The 12384-nt window shown below is 40.0% G+C and overlaps 1 protein-coding gene across 13 annotated transcripts in view; it reads left to right on the top strand.

Moving 5' to 3' along the window:
* The window catches only part of SNCAIP (synuclein alpha interacting protein), a 148612-nt gene that overhangs the window by 11181 nt on the left and 125047 nt on the right, over positions 1-12384 (top strand). For 4 of the 13 annotated variants that reach the window (XM_072840745.1, XM_072840748.1, XM_072840749.1 and 1 more), the window contains one exon: positions 2908-2936. The exons of the other annotated variants lie outside the window; for them this stretch is intronic. The gene's annotated coding sequence lies outside the window, so the exon portion shown is untranslated. Of the gene's footprint in view, positions 1-2907; positions 2937-12384 lie in introns of those variants that run through there. 13 annotated transcript variants of the gene reach the window in all.

Below are 12384 nucleotides of genomic sequence, written 5' to 3' on the forward strand. Positions count from 1 at the left end.
CACACACAGTTTTTAAATTTTGCAAGTGCTTCAAACCCACTAATGTGCATGTGCGTGTTTTGTCCACTTTACCCCTAACGGTAAATGTCACTTAAAATAATTCATATAACCATGTCTCAAAGATTGGCACTCCCATAAAGCCATACTAACCACATATTCAAATAAATGCACGGTTTGAAAATGGAAGAAAATATTACTGCTTGATCTGTTAAGTCATATAAGTATCTTATGAGATCCTTGTTTCAGAGGAGAGCATGGCCTAATTAAGGAGCGCCTTAAAGTAGAAAATGGAATCAGGCATAAACTCTGTTTTACCGCTGATGACTGGTTTTAACCTAAAAAGCTCATTGACCTGCTTGGGGGTTTTGTTTCTCAGAGCTCGCCCAGGAAAAAGTAAATCCTGCTGTCACACACTATGAGGAGGCGGGGCGGGGATGAAAGAACCTTAAAAAATGTTTGAACAATTCCTCAGCTAAAGTATTTGGAACAGTTTGAAGACAAAGGTAGCTTGCCAGTATTTTGTAAAGTAGATTCTAGAAAAGTTAAAAAAAAAATCATAGCCTACTTCATATACGTCATATGATAGATAGCTAGACACTAGCCACGTTTAAGTAATTTGAAGATCCCTTCCTTCATAAGTCAAGGATGGTTCGAGACAGACAAGGCTTTACATCTGCTGGCTCCAGTTTTGAGAATGCTGCTTTCATTTGAGTCTCTTAAAAAGGAACTTGTGCCTCTCAGTGACTGTAATGTACTTTGTCCAACACGACGGCTCTGGTGTGCTGTGTTGGTGTAATTGAAAACCTATAAAAAGGCTGAGAGCTACTTTTGAATTGGCTCGGTGTACTTGGACTGGATCTGTCAAAGTGGTGAAAGGTTTAAAGGAATTTTCATAAATGAGGTCTCCAAGCTGTGTTTTAACCATCGAATTCCAATGAACTCCAAGTCCTGTGAACTCAGAGAATAGCGCCTCAGAGAAGAGCAGTCATATCAAGATGGAAATAAATGATTCATTTTCATTCCCCGGGTTCTGCAGACATAAGCACACTTAACTGCTGATCATCATAATTTAGCAGTACTGTTGTGCACTAAAAATACAATTTAAAAGTCTAATCTTTAATTAAATTGAGTACTCACAGATTAACATGGTTACAAATCTTGGGAGCTGGATATAGCACCATGTTTACTCATGTTGCTAGGAAATAGCAGAGCTCTTTGTAAGCTGCAGATTGATTTGGTAAGGAGAGGGATGTGGGCTTCTCCCAGCATGGACTTGATGGCTTCTTCTCAGTTTCTGTTTCATAATGTATGTAAATGAATGTCATATAGCAGAAACCCTGCACGCTCAGAGCTTTTTTTGGTGACAGAAAACACAGGTGTGTGCACCTGAGTAAACATTTGGGAGATGTTGAGAAGGGTGATTTTACCATGAGCTCTTAGATGAAATAAACATCATCAAGTGTTTGGGTTTTTAATGAACTGAATTTTTTCATTTGTTAGAATTATCAAGAAAAGGAATGGCTTTTTAAAATATAATTACCACGAGGCTAATTGACGGTTTTGCATTCTTGCCATTTGTGGGAAACTGTGAAATTAGTACAGAAATTTGATACAGGTTGATGGTTTTCCAGAGTCATTAAAACTTGCATGTAGGAAACCAACTCTGCTATTCTTTTTTTTTTTCTCCTTTCTCTCCCCTTGGCAAACCTCACTGCATGACACATTGTACAATAGTTTTTAAAAATGCAAAGCTAATGCTTGCACAGCATGAAAGGGAGTTGCTGTGCCAGCTCACTTGCCTTGTCCCTGAAAAGACGAAAGACTTCAATGTGCTATTTCAGTCCGGATCAGGCAGCAAAGAGTGGTCTCCTCAAGCTCAAAAGTAGAATTGAGAAAAAACCCACAGGGAAAAATTACTATTTGATCTGTTTGAAGCAGGTGCTTATATATGGAGCTGGAATTTCAAAGCAGGAGCCCTTTTTAAGAGATGGAAAAATAGTAGAACACTTGATTGTCTCCAGGAACAACATCAGGGTTAGGATACGTATTATAGGGTTTCAGCCTGTATCTAGGTTCTCCTGGGGAAAAGGAAAGGAGTGTGCTGCCAAGGGACAGCATCATGACTGTACTCCCAGATGTGTGCCCAAGACCTCTCAGTAATTAACACATTTTTCGCTTCCCTCTGTGTGACTGTTGACTCATTACTATAGAAAGTAGTTGTTGATTTTGGTAAGAATTGTTTTCCAGTATCTAGCATAGTCTCAAGTATGTACTGTATGACCAGCATATAGTATGTTGGCTGAATAAATGAACCCTTCAACGTGTCTTGAAAGTAAATGTATTAATATTATGAGACATACGCCTTAGTCTGTTGCTGTAAGTAGAGGCTAAGGACTTGTCTCTCAAAGATAAGCATGAGTCACTTGTGTTACATATACTCAGAACATCCTTCCAAGGCAAGACACTATCAAACGAGTGGGCAAAATGCCATGGGATGGAAGGTTTCACTGCTCAACCACTAGTTGGAATAGGTGATGGATTTGTAAGAGGTGAGAGACCTGCTATTGCACAACTTTTCTTGCAAGAAAGGAATTTGGGGATTTGACAGTAATGAGATAGAAGGGTGAAATGAAACTAGCACACATATTACAAGTTTCTTGGGGGTGGCAATTATTTACAACCATCCTGTTTCCCCCGACACCCAACAGCATGCTTATAAATGGTGTGGGATAAAGATGGTGGATGGGAGGCAGCATCCCATACTGGTTATGAACTTGAAGCTTTTACCTCAGAGCAAGGCTTGGCTCAGTCTCTTACAGTGTGTGATTACAGTCTCTTACAGTGTGTGATTTCACAGGCTTACTGAACTTCCTGACATTTTGATCTTATTTCTTCTTTTACTCACAGATACTTATTGATTGCCTCATTTATCCGAGGTAAGTTTTGGGTGCTTGGGATAAATGGGAAGAGAGGGTATCAGGTTGATTCTCTTCCTTTCTCCACCTGCTCTCTGTGCTGAGATGTTTGAACCAAATCAGCAGCTCCTTTATCTCTGGCTTCTGGTTGGGTCTGGCCAGTGGGAAGCATCATCAGGACTGGAGCAAGCCGGTGGGAAGAGAGTTTGAACTATTGACTTCCTGGATTCTTTACCAGGTTACCTCTTGCTCCTGGCAGGGAGCCGACTCCCTCAGGTACTTTCTGAATTCTGGTAACTGTGCCCTCCTGCAGATGCTTCACGCTGGTAATCACTGTCCTTGACCCTTCCTAGCTCACTGTGACATCTCTTAGAGTGACTCCAAGCCCTGCCCACACCTTTGCGCATGGCCTCTTTATTACACCACCCTCACATTGCATTTGTGTGTGCCACCTGTGTGCTGTTGGGAACCTGTCTCAGAGGTCATGTGAGAATGACCTGATTTAGGTAGAATTTAAAACAATGATGGGCTCATTGTAAGTACTCAACAAGATTAGGTATCATTATCATCATTATGTTTTTTCTTTTTCTCTCTTTTTTTTAAATGGAGTATTGGGTTTGCCATAATAATTACTACTGCATTGTTTTTAAAATCTTAAAAAGGTGAGAAGAAAGCAAGTATCATGTTGCAAAGTTTAAAAATAGGAAAAGCAAAAGAGAGGAAGATCAAGGCTTAGTGTCAGCAAGCACTTCAGTGGCAGAGCTAAAAAGTAAATTAAAGATCTTTGACTTGGTTTCACTGCAAAGGGTACATAGTTACAACATGTCTGGAAAAGAAAGTGACAACTTTGAAGTATTTAGTCACTTAAAACATAACCTACTTGGGATAATTGGGTATGCTTAATGTAGCAAACCCTATTTGTGACCACTAAAGAATAATTGGGCTGAATCATGGATGTCTCAGCCTTTTCAGCTTCATTACTCTAAGGGCTGGGACTGAGCGTTTTCATACTCATGCCCTCCTGGTAGTTTCAAGATATATGGTCCTCAGGACTGAATTTCTTTAGGCTCTTGGGTATAGATGTGCATCTCTATAATCAAAGCTGAATGGGAGGCCAGCATTGTGATACTCATATAGTAGCTATTATGCACATACACATTTTTCTGACTTCTGTCTTTGAGTTCTTCTTAAGTCACATAAGCTAGGTCACCATGATATTTAGAGTCACCTTGTCCATAACTTAGAGTGCACTGCTGAAACTGTTGGTCAAGAATGAATACTAACAAAATCCCTGAAGAGTGAGGGCCCCAGTTTGAGAACAAAACTTCCTGTGACTCCTTTCCATTTGATGATAAATCTGTCGTAGTTGTTGAAATTTCAGTGTATGGATGTATCTCTCAGTGGCTTGGAAAAATTGTGTGAGTGTTCTCAAACTAGAGAGAATGAATTTCAGAAATGTCTCGTTTTTACAATTAAGTAGAGTCAGGGGAGGAATAGCAATTTGAAAGGCCTTTTGATGTCAGTCCAAATAAGGATTTATATATTGTCCCTTTTGTTCGAGGGGCTGAGTAGGGAAAAAACACATCTCCAGTTGCCAGAATTGCTGATGCTTCTAGAAGGAGTGATTGCCACTTGAACATTTGAATCACTTTTTATGCTTTCACGTTTGCTTTCAAATCAACCCCCAGGTAGGCTTCCTGCCTTCTTTCATTATGAAGAATATACTTTTCACCTATTGGGCACTTAGCAAATACAAAGTTTCCTAACTGTTTATCATCTGTCTATTTATTGTCTTTAAAGTGTTTTTTCAGGGTGAGATCTTACATCAAAGTGCCATCACGATCGCCTGGTTGATCCTAATAAAGCTTCCTATTGCTTCATTTCAGTCTTCTACTTGTGCTTAGATTCCATCTCTGGCTACTTTTTTTTTTGCCTTGAGTAAAATACAGTGGCATTTTGACTGAGAAGAACCAATGTATTCATAGTAATCATTATTCTAAATGATTATACTGTTGTCACCACATCAGTTGTGTTGACATGAGTACTCATAACGTGGGAATAAAATTAAATTCCTAGTCGATCATACCAAAAATATCACGTTACTGTACCCAAAAACCTTCTGTGGCTGCTCGCCAAACAGAAGTAGTCATGGGTTCTTTAAAGCAGGGTAACTGATGGTGTTTGCAGATGGAAGACACAGTCATTCTGTAAACACGCTTTGGTATCTTTCCCTGTGTAGATGCAGTCTTTTCCTTCTGTGAACTTTCTGCCTACTGGAGGAGACGCACTTGAATGTCTGGAGTAGAGTTGTGAGCAAATTCTACATTAGGAAGGAGGAGGGAGCCATGAACTCCACCTAAGTTGGGCAGGAAGGTGATCAGATTATCAAGGACTTCCCAGGCAAAGTGACATTTGACTGATAGTTCAGGGCCAAATGAGGGTTCACCAGGCAGAAAATTTAGGAGAGGGCAATGGGTCTGACAGACTTGTAAAGTTCAAAGTATTTTGATGTGACTTCACAGTAAGATAGATGGTGTGGAGTAGCAGGACATAATGTCAAGGATGACTGGAGCCAAATCTCAGTCTCTTTCCCACTACATACAAAGGGAGTTTATGTTTCTTTGCCAATGAGTGATACTAAACAAATAATACCACACAGATTCTTGTGTCATCCATTCTGAAGGTTGTCACCTCACTATCACCTGTGTTGGTGACTTCCAAATTTTTCTCTCTAGCCCAGGGCTACAGATCTTCTTTGTCTTCTGGTCACAGACAGTGTGATGTTTCATCAGCTCTCAGAGTTTATACTCCCAAAATAAATTCAACCTTTCCCTCAAAATCTTGGCTCTTCTCCCATTTTTTAGTTTATTGAATGGACCCAGCTTTCAAGGAAATTATCTGTAATACTCTGTTCTTTTAAGGCCCCCCCCCCCCAGTATCTCCCAGCATTCCAATACTAAATAAATCTTGCCTTATCTGTTCAGTTACTCTCAACATCATTGACTGTTTTCTATCCACATTTCTAGTATCTTTATTCAAGGTGTCATCATTGTTCCTTTTGGTTACCATAGCAACCTCTGAACACTTCCCTACCCCTTTCTGATCAGCTCCCACACTATTACCAAGTTGATCTTTCTAAAATTGATTGTATCTGACTGTGCCAGTAAATTTGTAGTAGGTTTTCATTGCCTATGGATAAAATAAAAAATCCTTGGCATGATGTCCAAGCCCTCACAATTGGCCCTGCACACCTGTCCAGCCTCATGGGTCCTATGGCTGATCCCCCAGCCTGCTGTAGACCGACTCAGTAACTTGAAGCTGCTTGTAATTTCCAGTCTAGTAGTCTCCTAGGGGTTGTCTTGTTCTTGTTCCCAGACTTCTTACCCTGTGAACTCATTTCCCCTGACCTCTGCCTCCACCCAGATTGGGGTGAGGTGTTTCCACAACTGCGTAGTGATAGATTATTGACTTTTCCACTAGACTCACAGCTCCTTAATGCTGGGCTCCATCCATGTCTCATGCATGTCTGCCCTGTTCTCAGTGCTTACCTTCATGTCTGGTACAGAGTTGTAGCAAAACTAATAGTGTTTATGAAGCACTTATTATAGAACAGGGAAAGTGTTAATTTATTTACATACATTATCTCCTTTAAAGGGGAAGAACAAGAGCAAGCTATGTTTTAGTAAGGGAATGTGGCAGAAAAGTGCAGATTGGGTAAGAGATTTCTTACAGGGAGTCAATTCAGGGTGATATTTTAGCAATTGAGAATTTAAAAGAAAACTATATTAGTGTAGAAGCAATAAACATTAAGTAGAGAGCACTTATAGTGATTCTTATAGATGATGGATGGATGGATGGATAGATGGATAGATGGGTGGATGGATGGAGAGCTCAGCACATGTTTCTTAGAACTTAACTTTAGGGCAGCCCGGGTAGCTCAGTGGTTTAGAGCCGCCTTCAGCCCAGGGTGTGATCCTGGAGACCTGGGATCGAGTCTCACATTGGGCTCCCTGCATGGAGCCTGCTTCTCTCTCTGCCTGTGTCTGTGCCCCTCTCTCTCTGTATCTCTCATGAATAAGTAAATAAAATCTTAAAAAAAAAAAAAACCTTAACTTTAACTTACAAGTCTTACTAATTTTGGTGTGATAAGTATTAGGACTAGAGCAGCAACTCTCTGATGCGGGTACAGAAGCAGCCTGTATGGCAACATCCTGGGAGGAAACCGAGTCCAAAGCAGACATGTTGTAAGAGATGTAATATGGGATGGCTTTTGAAAATAGATATATAAAACTCTATGTATTAGGTTCAAAATAAACTGTTCAAAAAAAACTGTTCAGGTGGATGTGAGAGTCTGTTATATAATTTAGAATATTTTTAAATAAAAAATGAAGCTTCAAGAAAAGGAATTGTAAACTTAGAGATTGTAGGCAGAGGGTTATGGTCAAAAGCAGGGACCGCGGAGTCAGAGTGCCTGGTTTGAATTTTTGCTCAGACATTACCAGCTGTAGATCTTGGGTCCAGTTCTTATTCTCTGAAGTGACAGCACCTTCTCTGTTGGGGTGTTGTGGGATGTGGCGGGTGCTCACTGGTGTCTGGATTTACCTCCTGGTACAAACTCATTTCTTAGCACTAGTGGGAAAGGAGCATTTACTGCATTTGTGCTTCACTTTATGTTTTCAACTGGCTTCAGTTGTGTTTTGTAGATGAGTTAGAAGAAATTTTGCACGTTTTCTATTAAGAATGGCAATTTTATATTTTAAAATACCCTGAAAATACCTTGTTAGCATGTAGCCTGAGTGCATTTGGTTCTTCCACATAATTCCTGGAAAAAGTTGTAGTGTGAACAAATGTTAGTGGTGAACATTTACTGCATACAGTGTATTGGTCCCTAGTGTATCTAGTTTATTCCTATTTGATGGGATTCTCAAGATCATTGGTTTTAAATGTTCACTGAGCCCTGCTTTTTGCCATTTGTTGTTTTAGCTATTTGTCAAACATCTTAACAGGAAGAACCCTTAAGATATGCCATATTCCAAATATCCAGAGAACTAATTAGTGCCTATATATTTCAAGGGGAAAATATTAGGTCCTTAAGGAGATTTGCCAGGGAAATCAGAATGCCTAATAAGGAAGGAAGGAAGGAAGGAAGGAAGGAAGGAAGGAAGGAAGGAAGGAAGGAACCCCTGAAGTACGAACCTAGTGAGGTCCTTCTACTCTCTGCCTTTTTGCTTTCCCTGGTTTCCATACATTTGCCATATTTCCTCAATTCTGTTGTTCTCTATACCTTTACCTTGTATTATTTTTTTTCCTTTAATACTTACCCCAACTTATCCCATGTTTATTTGCTTTTCTTACTGTCTGTTGTCTTTTCTTGCTGTCTTGCTATTGTCTCTTCTTACTTATTGTCTTTTCTTACTGTCTACACCCCCACCTGAATGTAAGCCAACATGTGCAAGACTTGCGTTTGTACACTGCTCTGTTCTCCAAAGCCAGTAGAGTGGCTGGCCCATAGCAGAAATTCAGCAAATATTTATTAAATGAGTACATGTAGAGTGAGAAGCCTGTGTTTGGTAGAGAGTCTTCAGTAGGTTATGTGGGCACATCAGTGTGTTCTTATAAATATGGTTTGCTGAAGTTACTGGGATGCTTGCTCATGAAAACATAAAACAGAACTTGGAAAACCAGAAGTACCAATGGAAATATTTCTAATAACTCTCCAACTATGAGGCAATGATTTCAGATTTTGGTGTATTACCTTTCATGTATTTCATAGCATAATTATGTGTTTTCTTGGATATCTTATTTTGTACCCTCCATGTTTCAGTTAGTACTGTGTCATCAGTATCATTTTATGTTTTTGTGAAAGTGTTTGTAAATGTTCCTGTTTAAAAATGATGAAATAAAAGTACATTTTTTGCCGCCTTCCAAACAACAACAGGAATAGTGAAACACAGAGAAAAAAATTCATCTCTAATGAAATAAGTCATTAGCAACAACCCCAGAGCACTTGAAGTACACCTGCAAAGTGTGTCACGTTTGGGTACAGGTTAAGGAAGACATAAGAACCCATACTTATGTTATCATCTTGGACCTTGAGCAAGATGCAGATTTCCTTCAGATTCCATGTATTGCTGTAAAGGACTTCTCTAGAGTCCCTGAAGTATGTGACAAGACATAGATCTGCGGAGAGACTGTGGGAGAAGTTGGGAATGGCTCTGTCAACACCCAAGTGCCACCACTGAAAGGCAGGAGTAACTGGAGGAGAAACCATTCTGATGTGCTATTTTAATTTTCCTACCCCTGGCTTACTGGCTCAGGTAGCCTGGTCAAAAGACATGCAGAAAGGAGAGAGAACAGATAGCCAATGCCCAGAAGGTCTTTGCTACAAGCCACCTTGGAGCATGCCTTGGATGGAGCTCAGGACATTCTGGAAGAGAGCCAGCCCTGGCTTTTAGGGAAGTTCATTACTTATTTTAGACTCTGAGAACATACTAAGACACTAAATAGTATTTTGTATTTAGACAATTTAGACACTAAATAGTTTTTCCCTGACCTATTTAGTAGAGAGACACTGCCGCTAGGGAGAAAAGAACCCATTAAGATTAGAAGTAAGAATGAAATAGCTGAGCCTGTGCAAACTCTGTGTAGTTTACAGAAAGAGGTTAGTACAAAGATAGGAGCCATAAATCAAAGATTAAGCAACATGGCACAAAAGGGCATGTGTTTCTGTAATTGTAAAATGAGCTTTGCAGCAGAAGGTGAAGGCAAGCTTTTCAAATTTCTGGAATGTCACTGTTTATTTATGAGCCAAGATAAAACTCATTTTTAGATAAATGACTAAATTGAAATACTATAATGCATACCATTCAAGCACTGTTATGGTTTAAAAATGTGACTATAAAAATGTCACATTATCACGGAACCTATTTGTTGGTTAGGTATTTTTCGAGTCCCATCTACTCTGTTTATTGACTCCCACTAGGTTTCACTACTGCCTGCTTTGGATAGCCAATACACAGTAGCTGTTGTAAAAGCCAGCTACAGGCTTTTCTACTACACAGTCCGGAAGATCTCAGGACCTCGTGAAACCATAGCTAAAACTGTTGACCATGATGTTCAATGAAAAAGATATAAGATTGACAAAGACCATTTACCGTAAAGCCATGGGCTCCTCAAAATTCTAGGTCAAGTTTGATTTGAAGCTTTACATCTTGCGTTCCAGTTTTTCTACCACTGCCCTTGAGCGCTCAAGCTATGATGGCATCTCCCTACCATATTTAACCAAGGCAGAGCTTATTCTAGAAGAGCACACGTCCTGCGTGTTGTGTACTTTGCAGGATATGAATTGAGATCCACCATCAGTATTAGTAAATTGCATTTTACATGTTCTCTGAGGCTGCAAATGAAATGTTTACAGGCAGATGACAATAAGAAGTCAGAAATACTTGGAGATGGAATCTATGCTATGGTGGACAGGAGGAGATGGCAGCCCCAAGAAGGAACTGATCAACGTGGAAGACTCGAGCTTTGTGAAGAGGAGAGGAGTGAATCACAAGGATGAGTCGGGAAACACCAAGAGAGGATGCTGTAGCATGCTCACATTCTCCAGGGTAGTTATAAGAAGAGGAACTTCAGGAAAATGAAATTAGAATGACAAACTAATACTGGCAAAAATATACATATGCCACATGCATGTACAGGTCAGCAGATTTCATCTTCAGGGTAACTAACCCAGTGATGGTAGGAATGATTAAATACCTCCACTATATAGATTGAAAAAAAAATAGCTTAGAAAAAGTTAAAATAACTTGCTCAGGTCACACAGCTAACAAGAGGCCTCGCTTGGGATTTGAGCCTGGGGACCTTAGATCAAATCTGTGCTCTTGACCATTATCCTGTCTGGTCTCTTTCAGACATGGGTGACTCAGATGATTTATCAAGAGTCTAACTCTTTAACTGTTTATTGTATGAATGAGTTGGCAGGCAGATCTTTGTTCAGGGTCAACACCTGAGTAATTCATACTCATGAAAGGTCCAGCAGAGAGGTGATGAGTTAGAGAGGGCACATGAGTTCCTGTCAGTAGGACTAGGTAGTAAAATTGAGGGAGGGAAAACATAGGGCAGATTACAGAAAATATTTTAATAGCAAAGCCTTATCTGGAAAATGTGGATTCATGTTAGAAAAAGTGTTTCTTGTAAAAGTTCTATTTTGTGATTGAAAAATATCTTATTAAAAACCATGCTAATGTTATGCACCTCTGTAGTCTGGATTAAGTAGCATATGGAATATTGCATTGTCACTGCTATTCAAATGTATGAAACACTGATTTGGGGTATGTGTTCAGTAATTTGTCGATTATTCCCTCAAATTAGGCCCCTCTGGGCAAAAGGGATACTAACCCTAAAGGTGTGGATTTAGTTATTGCAGTTTCCAGGAAATGTTATTAAATTGCAAGAGATATTATTAAATCAGTGAACATTTGGCTGGAGGGTACTTTTAAATGCATTTGACAAAATGCCTTCACTTTAAACAACTAACTCAGTTGAAAGAGAGGGAGGAAGACTTCAAGGCAACTCAAATACCTATCTTCAAGCATTTTTCGTTTCCATTTTCTTAACAACCAAGATACTCTTGAATTTTATTTCCAATTAAAATTTTAGCCTTCATCTTTTAGTGGAATATGGTTATTGGGGTGGAGAGGGGAGGAAACAGTTCTGTAGAGCAGTTTAAGTTGACCGATTGCCAAGGACCCAAAAGATCGGCTTCCTCATTGGTCATGTCTAAGCATTTGTCTTTACAATATCAAAATAATCGTTCATTTCTACCAACCACTCGATTTTGTGGACACACAAGCAAAACTAATCATTGGGCTTCTTTTCTCTCATCTTTTTCAACCTAAAGCACCCATTTGAGGTTGTAGAGACCAGCTCTTAGGAAACCCCAGCTCTTAGGAAACATAAAAGATGTCTATGTGATGATGGAATAAGATACCTGATCGCAGAAAACTTTAAAGCATGCTGAGACTTGGCAGATGGTTCCTTTGGACTATACTGTTGCATGTCAGGTGTCTTGGAAACAAAGTCTGGGTAGGAAGTTGATCAGAGAGTTCTCTTGAGATCAACCCCTGTGGGAAGTAGGGAGGGAAGCACAGGTGAGCAGAAGTAGGTGTGCTCAGATCCAGCCAAAGGCCTCAGTCCATGGGTAAAGCACTCTGAAGCCAGGAGTGTCCTTCAACAGGGCATCCAGTTGGGGCAGGGAGGCCTGGCCTGTGTAACTCCATGCCAGCCAGTCATTGAAGGCAGACTGCCTCTGGAGAGTGGCTCTCTCCAGCCAGGGACAAGTCCCAGAGAAAGCAGACAGTTGAGGGCAACATCCTTTCTAGCAGCTGGGGAAGTTAAGTGCTCTGGGCAATACACAGTCGTGCTATCGATAACTAAACTATGACTATTATTACTAAACTATGGCCAC

This window comes from Canis lupus, chromosome 10 (genome assembly GCF_048164855.1).
Source record: "Canis lupus baileyi chromosome 10, mCanLup2.hap1, whole genome shotgun sequence".
Lineage (NCBI taxonomy): Eukaryota > Metazoa > Chordata > Mammalia > Carnivora > Canidae > Canis > Canis lupus.